We start from the raw sequence: 9,290 nt of genomic DNA on the forward strand, positions 1-9,290 counted from the left end.
CTAAAAAGCTGGGCTGTTCCAACAGGTGAACAGTGTCACCGGTGTCTAATGCAGCGAAAAGGACAAAGCCAGGAAGGAGAAGCATCAGCCTCACAAGTTTATTTTTTATGGGAACAGCTGGCAAACAGCGATGAGAGTTTGGCTGTTGACTATTAGGAACTGTGAAGTTAACCAGCATGGAGTCAGTACAAGTGCTATTAAATAGTTGTTCAAACCAGAATTGCCTGCCTAGGCTGAATGAGGATTCTGATTGGGAAATATGGACCTGCCAAAAAAACGGGTGGCAAACTGCTGTGGTGGAAGTTGAACAACAAATGACCCATGCCACTAATAGTGCTGCAATGCTATCTTCGAAAGAGGGGCTTTAGGAATTCACTTTAAAGATGTGGTGCAGGTAGGAACCTGCCACAGTTTATTTGCTGGAGACAAATTGTCGTGATTCAGGTATGTAGTATAGCAGCGCTTCAGCAAAAGAAGCTAGAGAGAGGATTAATATTGTTTGAAGCTCTGGCGGATCTTAGGTGATTTAGTGCTTGTGAATCTGCAGAAGAAATGTATCCCTGTCTGTCGAATTTTTCTGACAAGCAGCAGATGCTAAGAGATGGAATCATGACTGGAAAAAAATTATCAACTGGTAGATATGACATAAAAAACCTACATGGGAGAACTGGGAGCTTTGTCAGTGAGTAACTATTGATACAAAGTGCTGCCTAGTTTGGTAAGGGCTGGCAGAACAGGCTGGTGCTTCAAGGGCAGGTGTTCTCCAAGCCAGGCAGATGGCCCTGTGCTACACTGTCTCCACGCAAAGGTGGCCCCAGCTCCTCAAGCAGCTCTTTGCCTAGAGCCCAGAGGAAACCTAGCACAGAGAGGAGAAGATGGATAATAAAGTTATAAATGTGTCTTCAACTGTTCCCAGCGGATCCACCCATGGTTTTGATTCGGAAAAAAAAGATGATGCCAGATTTTAGATAGACTACAGAAAATTAAATGAAGTCACTTTAAAGCAGCCGTATTGGGCACTGTGAACTGATAAACTGTGGGCGCTGTGATGAAATCAATCTTTTTCCCATGCTGGATCTGAGTATTGATTGCAAGAAGTGAATTCAAACATGGGGGAAGAGAAACCCCTGCACTTCTAGCAGGGACAGGGCCTGCGGCCATTCCAGGTGTGTTGTTCAGTTTCTTTACCATCATGAGCCTGGGGGCTTCTGTTTTGCTTGTGGTTACATTCCCTTGCTAGAGGTCTTTGCAAAGGACCCAAACTATTTACAATTGGAGTGTGCTAAGCTGCAGGCTGCCAATGTGAAACTGAACTCAAAGGCACCCAGTTTTTTTTCCTGGCGTAAGGTAACTCACTTCAGCAGCACTATCATAGACCAAGGTGTTTTCTTGAGCACCCAAAAGAAAGAAAGAAAGAAAGAAAGAAAGAAAGAAAGGAACTGAGCAAAACTTGACTCTGCAAGACTGGCCGGTTCCCTCAGCCCATGAAGACACCCAGTTTTGTAGTTCTCTGCTTCTACCACAGGATATTTGTGGCTAACGATGCCAATAGTGCAGTGCCATCGTGGACAGCAGGTGAGCAAGGCAGGACAGCCGTCACCAGGCTAGCGAATGGGACGCAGCACTTTTGGAGCTGAAACCCCACTATTCAGAGCTGGTCTACCCCTACTTCAAAAGAGGACTCCTGACTGGAGCAGCTGGATGAAACTGTTGGTGAGTGATCTGTTTGTGGGCAAAGCAGAGCTGCTAATCGCCTCTTCTAACTTGAAACGTGAAGGCCTGAGAGTGCTGCCGCAGGCCCTTGACGTGGGCCTGGGTGTGGGGTTTGGGCAGCCCCTTATCGCCCCAGCCATTACGTTCCAGCTTGTGGCAGCGACTGCATGTTAGTGATGGTAGCTGCTGAGGGGAGGTCCTGCGCCCCGTGGTTCTCCCTCCCTGGTGTGCTGAGGACCTGTTGCAGCAGAAGGGAAGTGGGAAGGTATAGAGTTTCTCATCTCATGTTTATCATTGCCTAAAAACTCAAGAAACCCTCAAATGTATCACCACTTTCTATGACAGCTGAGAGTCCTGACAGTGGCTTATCTCACTGCCCAGCAAAAAATACTCAGTTATACCATACAGCATGTGAGCTGACTAACTTGCGGGGGTGGGCTAGCAGTTTGGCTTGGCCAGAGCAGGGGGACCACGTGGTGACCCAGTGGATGAGCCTGGAGGCTTTTTGTCCCAGGTCTCCTTCAGGGAAAGCCTCGTGTTTGCCCATGCCTTCCAGGTGATGTTGGTTTGCTGCGTAATTCAGACTGGGCAGCATGAAACGGCACTGAGCAGCTTGGGCCTGTTACCTGTGGGGTGTATTCGCCTTTCTGTTTTTTTCTATCTTGTGTTTTCTGGGTGGGTTGGGGAGTTGGGTAATAGAGAGGCAACACCTTGCTTTTTCCCCACCATTCTGCCCATGAAGAGCTTTGCCTCTCACTGTGGTCTTTCCTGCTTGGGAGGGATGAACAGAAGCAGCTGGTGGCTGTGGCTCTGCATGGGGGCTGCAGGACTGCATGGAGGGGTGCGGGAAGGGACAGCCGAAGAAACTTGGCTTCCGCTCTTGAGTGTCTGTTCTTTAGGCAAAATTTCTGGTGAAGCAGATGAAAGTTTTGCTGAATAATAGCTCCCGAGTGGGTCCTGACATGTGTCATGTATACCTCCAGGACAGTCCTAGAACACCTGGGAAAATTTCTACACCCACATTTTCCTTAGCAGTTTCATTGATGGGCCACCAGAGAAATGACAAGCAGACTAACTGGAAATGTTTGCTCCGTCTATAGGTCATTAGCTCAGTCAATCCAAGTGAAACTCTGCAATTCCCTTTTTCATAAAACGGTATATATTTCACTTTTCTTTTGAAAGCATGTTTCTTCCCCAAAGTTTTGTTATTAGGAACCCAAGCATTAGGTAGGGACAGTGATGCCTGGTGCTGTGGCCGGCCTCTGCAGTCAGGCCTTCCAGCCCTCACTGCATGGGGCTTTACCAACAGCCCCAGAGGCTGGGGAAGCTCCCATCCGTGGAGATTGCTGGCTGGAGCCGGCTGTCTGGTTTGGCACTTGGGCCTCAAAATCATGAAGCAGAATAGGCTGTGAGGGATCAAAGCTTCTTACGTGTGTTGCTGCAGAGAGCTGCTTTATCAAAGGCCTTGGCGTGTTCAGCCGCTTCGGTCCTTGGGCTGGGACTGCTTAAGGGTAAATGCTGGTGGCCCCGAGCAGGTCCCAGCCTGGAGTAAGGCAGGGTGAGAGCACGGCCTGCAGCGCAGGGCTGCCTTGCAGACCTTGTGCCCAGGTGACTTCATCGAGCACCCACGAAACAAGAGTCTTTCTAGCTACGTGTAAGACCTCCTGAACTAGCCCTCTGCGAATGGGAAGGAGAAAAGAAAAGCTTGAAACCTGCATGCAGCAGGTCTCGGTGGCAAGCGCTCACCAGCGAGAATTTGGGCTGCAGTACAAGCCTTTGGGTCCCCCCCCAACAGGGGACCTCGCTGGCATCGAAGGCCAAGTCAGCTCTGGCCACTGCATGTGTCATGCTGGGGCGGCGCGGCGGGGATGGCTGCGTTGCGACAGAGAGAGCGCTCAGGGCCCCCGTTCAGCATGCAAATGCCGAAGGCCCTCCCGGGTTTCACTTTGCTTTACAATAACGAGGAAGAGAAACTGCCCAGCGCGCTGCAGGAGCGTGCGTGGGCTCCGCTAGGAAACCGGCTGCGGACCGTAAGCGTCCCCCAGACGGCTTTTTCTCGGGGATGCCCTCTGCGAGAGCCCACGCGAATGCCTAACGGGGACTGAACTTCGGCACAGTGGTCTGCAGTACGGCGGACTTTCTTGATGCTTGGGATGGGTCAAGGAAAGTTAAGAAGGTAAACCCAGCTGTTTCTCGGTAACCTCCTCCCCCTTCTGCAGCTGTGTCAAGAATAAGGGCATGGATCCAGCTGAAAGCCCCACAGTGGAGGTCAGTAAATTGCTACGACTTGGCCTGTACGCTCTTCAGGGCAGGTCTTAAAGACAAAAAGCACATGGGTTGTATCCCTGCTGCCCCCAACCCTGCTCCTCACCTGCCTCCTCACATGACTTCTCTTAAGTTCACTAGCCCCGTTCAATTTGAGACTAAATGGAGGAAAGGGGAAGATTATCTGTTCCGCTGTGGTTTGATACGGTCTTGCATCCCTGCTTCATCGTTCGTGTTGCTGCCTCAGTGCCCAGAGAGATCCACAGCTACACCAGGGCGCGAAAGTGCCGGTCCTGCTTAGCAGGCGTGTAGTCGCGGTGCTGCGTCATGGGTTGAAAGAGAGAGCGAGGCAGGAAAAGGGGAACCCAAGCCGCAGCGTTTCTTTGGCAGGAAGTGCCTGGCTTAGAACCATGCGTTTATTCTGAAGGGCTCTTCTAATTTCAGGAGGCGGTTTGCCCCTGCAGCTGTCCCAAACAAGATTCTTCAGGTGGTTTTGAGGGTAAAATTTCATGCTTTTCAAACACAGCTGAGTTTTGGCCCAAGGGACCAAACTTAAAAATTAAACGAAAGATTAAGTCTTGTGAGATCGCGTGGAGGAAGGCAAAGGAAACACAGCAGCATTTTCCGTCGGCAGCGGGGATTTGAGGAGACAAGGTGTGCTGAGAGCCAGCAGGAGGGAGCGGGCAGCAGGACCGGCTCAGCCGCGGCGCCGGTGGCTCTTGGCGTCGCTGGGCCGTACCTGCCGAGGCACCGAGCACCTTGCAGCGGCTCTGCAGAGCAGCGGGACGGATCACCGGGGATTTTGCAGAAACCGCTCTTCCAAACTGAAACAGGTAAACGCAGTTTTTGTTCTTTTCTTAGTCTTAAACATGCATGATGAGCAACGGTATCTGTCTGGCCCATACTTAGCTATTTACTTTCACTTCCAAAGCTGTGTTTTTTTATTAGCCTCTGACTTACATCTGCCAAGGCATGGCAATGTTTTCTGTATAATTCCCTGGGCCAGTTCCCCCTCCAGCGTGATTCCCCTCACCTGCCTTGATGGCCAGTGAATTCATCACAGTTTCCCTGATTTCCGCAGGGAAAGGACCCAGCCTAGAGTGCAAAAGCATGTGACGAATATCAGATCAATTCAGCATTCTCCAGGGCTTCCACTTTATAACAAAATCGAAGCCATGCAAAGGGGCCACAAGACAATAATAGCTGATGCCTGACTTTTTAAATTGCCTCTTACAGCCACTCAGAAACATTAAATAACACCTTGGCTTCAGAGATGCTTATTTTATTGTCACAAATATGGAAGCATTTAATCATGACTTTCAGGTTACTTTGATTTTTTGCTTTTCTTTCTACGTGTTTTTGGGAAGGAGGGTGGCTATAAAAGCGTTTATTCATGGTTAATATCCCAAGGAACCAAACACCTTCATAATTTTTAGTACCATGATCACCTTTAAAATAAATAGGTTGTTAAAAAAAGATCATACTACAAATTCATCATCCTCTTTTCTCTCCTCACTGCTTGTTTGTCTGTACAAAGGACAACCTGGCTTAAGTAATTCCTGTTTGTGTCCGCCCTGAGGTCCTCAAGCCCCAGCTGCCTGGTGGGAGTGATGTGCTGTGGTCGGTGTCATGTTATGTGAGTGAGGCTCCTGCTTCCTTTTTTTTCCTTTCTTTTTATATTTTTTTTGGTACATGTGCTATAAATTATGTCTGCATTTGCTGAGGATTCTCTGATCTTCAGCGGTGATGTTGCAACGTGCAGCAGCTAATGCTTGTTGTGGGCTGCCTGTGCTCAGCTCAGCTGGTGCTTTACCGGCTCTGTCCTCCTCCTCTTCCTCCCGTGACGCGGCAGTGAGCACGTGCCTAACAAACAGCTTCACTATTGCGTGCTAATCCCTAGGTGGGAAAATAGAAGAAATTAGAGCCTATTTGTGTGCTTCTGCTTTCACTCATTCCCGCATTCAGCCTCTTCCCAGGCTGCAGCAAAGGGGCCAGTCCCCGCCATCGAAGCATTACTATAGTTCACTGAAATGGCCCAAAGTCAGGATTTGCGCATAATTTAACACGACCCTTTTTATTCAGGCTTGTTATTGCAGCCACTGTAGTTTTAATGCCTGTGGAGCTAAATATCTTATGAAAAACCTGAAAGTTTTCTGAGGTTTGCTAAATTAGACATGAGTATGGGGTCAGAAAGTGACTTAAAAATCAGAAAACCAGCTGCGTGCTGGAAAATCAGAGCCCAGTGGTTGGCAACACCGGCACTGGCTGCCCTGCAAATGCGACGGCAAAAGGACTCTGAAATGCCATTCTGGCTACGGTTTGGGGAAGGGTGAGGAGCCCTCAAACTCCTTGCGCCCTGCTGCAAGGCACGCAGCTTTCGCTTTTGCCATCTAAGGCTAAACAGAGAAGCAGCATTTAGGCGTCAGCTCTTCAGTGGACGAATGCGTGTAACCTGGGTGCATGTAACCGCTGCTGTCATTACAGAAACTGCTCATCACTGCCTGTGCTGGTCTTACTGTGCGAGAGGAAACCTTTCGACCAAGAGCGCTCTGAGGCTCCTTCTGGGGAATTTGGCTCCCCTGTCGTGGTACTGATAACGTGAGTCCCAAGTGGAAGCGTGTAAATGTCCCATTCATAAGAGAAAACCAGAAAAAGCGAGCCAGAATAACAATAAATTGCTCACCACACCTCTGGCCATTTGCTTAGCGGCCCCCCCCCCCCCCGCTGTGACGCTGGAAACCTTCCCACTATTTCCAGGGAAGTGTCCGCCCCAGGATGACCATGGAAAAATGAATTATTTCTAACCCTTTCCGAGAGACGAGCCTGAGGTCTCATTCCCAGACCTGAGGGCGGCACTGCCGGCACCCGGCTGGAAAGGGTGACCGACAGGACCACGGGGCACGTCTCTCACTCCTGCCCCGAATGCCGCTCCTGTGTTCCCTGTGGCTGCTTCTGCGCCAAAATTACTAGGATTTGTGAAACGGAAGTCTTGAGAGAGTCACGTCCCCTGCAGCTTTGAACAGCCTCTAGGATAGTCCTCGGCTTAGGCACTTTGGGTAGTTTTTTTGCTGACTGCATTAGGTACTTTTGGTGACTTTTAGTCTGAATAGGTACTTTTCTGAGCAGGAAGAGGCTCTTCCATCGCGCCTGGCTGGCTCGAGGCAGCCTGCTCAAGGAAAACACGCGGCGCAGGGCTGAGCATCCCATGCGAGTTAATTGACATTTGCTGGCAGGGGCATGGGCAGGAGGAACTGAAACCGCACAGATGAAGGCTACAGGAGACGTGGGAAGTGGGACCCGCACACAGAAAGGAATAGGCAATAAAATATGTGTTCTGGGAAAATCTATTTTTAGGTTGATATTAACTTACAGGTACCTTGACGTGCAAATTTGGGCAAGGATTTTAATTCCTCCCTGCATTCGCAAAAGCAAGGGCAAATTAGTAAAAAATTTGCATTATCCTGGTTTGTACTGAATAAGTAGTATAAAAAAGAGTTGCTGGATCAAGCCATTCTGCACAATTTTTGCACAGAAAATTAGGTGCGTTAATGAGAGAAACCAAAGTTCAGAATCAGATTCTCAAAATTCGTAAAACAGCAGATATCAAAGACAGTCTTCAGGGGCAAACACCAAAACCAGACTGTTTGGTATTTCAGAGCCCCTACGAAGACAGGCCTGGTGCCCCAAATGACACCGCTATATAGGAGACGGGGTTTTGCACTTTCTGAAACGATCAATCAATCAGCTCTAATTACTTGCCATTTTTTTCCTACGAACCTGAAACGGCCACTGGACAGCTACAACCTGCTGCGTCCACTCCCTGGGCGCTTAACGCAGAATCTAAAAGAGCTGCAAGAAATGCCCACCCGAAAGGAGTGACCGGCTCTGCCCTGGCCGGCTGCAAGGCGGCAAAAGCCCCCGGGGGCTGAGAACAGAACATGCAACACGTTTGTCTTTTAAAAATGTAATTTAATTCATGACTTCTACAGCATTGTCATCATACACGTCAGCACGATACTCGAGTACATTGGACAGAGATCCAAGAAGATGCAATAACCCAGCAACAGTCTCGTGTTAAAAAAACAAACTTCTAAAGATGTAACAGGAAAAAAATATTGGTAGTCATCAACAGCTGGTTAACTGAATAAACACATTTCACGAACTTTTCTTTATCAAGTTAAAAAGGCACTTAGCAAGTTAACAAAACTCCCGTCTGCCTCAGCATCCTGACCAAGTGCCCTGGAAGCGGCGGCGCGAGCGGGCTGCGGGGCCGAGCTCACCCCCCCCCCCCCCCCAGATCCCCCCCCCCCCCCCCCCCCCCCCCCCCCCCCCCCCCCCCCCCCCCCCCCCCCCGGGGCCGCCCTGCTGCGGCGCCCACCGGCAACATGCCCCGCTTCAGGTTTTTTAAAGCTTAGACCAAACTTCTCGAATTTGGGGCTTTAGAAGTCAATAATCTAAATCCGCAGTCAGGCATGGAGCTCAGTGGCTGGGCGCCCCAAATTGGGGTGCCCGCACGGCCGCCGGCGTTTGGGGTGCAAACTGCAGCTGCTGGGCACGCGCGCCAGGAAACCCGCTTCCTGCGACGGCTCCTTCGTGTGCCCCGCGGTGACAGTTTGGGCCTTAGAGCACTGAGAACACGGACATGTTACAAAGCAGCAATACAGAAAAACCAGCTGATACCTCCACATGCAAATCACAGCATCGAGACGAGAGATACAGGGAAACGAACACCCCCTCCCCGAAGTTGCTTAGAATTTTTTCTGCATAGATTGAAAAAAAAAAAAAAAGCCAAGTAAGTAACTGGAGGGTTACAGTCCTCCTTTGCAGGTGAGCTTAATGCTCCTCTGATCTAACCCCACCAGGCGGCACTTCTTAAGCAGAGCCGCCCCCGGGCTTAGCCCCCAGCAGCTCCCGCCGGATGCGGCTGCCTGCGTGGCTCCCGGGATGCTCTCGGAGGGTGCCGGCACTGCCATGGGGTGTTTGGGAAAACCCCAAAAAGCAGGTTTGCAGTTGAGCCCTCGGCGCCCCGCAGCCCTGCCCTGCTCTCCCCGGGGCCCCATTTCGTGGGGAAACCCTGCACTGGAGGGAGCCGCCCCGGGCAGACCCTGAATTAATCCTGCGGAGATTTTCCTTGCAGGAACCCCCTGTTCAGCAAGTGCTTCTTTGCCGCGCATCACCGACAGGGAGCAGCGGCCCCTGCCCCCCCCTCCCACGGAGACCCTGCACGCCTCCGGACACAAACTTCTTAAAAAGGGGAAAAAAAAGCCCCTAAGTAAACCCAAAACACAGGCTGTGCAGCAGGAGTTCTATTA

The sequence above is a fragment of the Apteryx rowi genome, unplaced genomic scaffold (assembly GCF_003343035.1).
Source record: "Apteryx rowi isolate R43461 unplaced genomic scaffold, aptRow1 scaffold_140, whole genome shotgun sequence".
NCBI classification, from domain to species: Eukaryota; Metazoa; Chordata; class Aves; order Apterygiformes; family Apterygidae; genus Apteryx; species Apteryx rowi.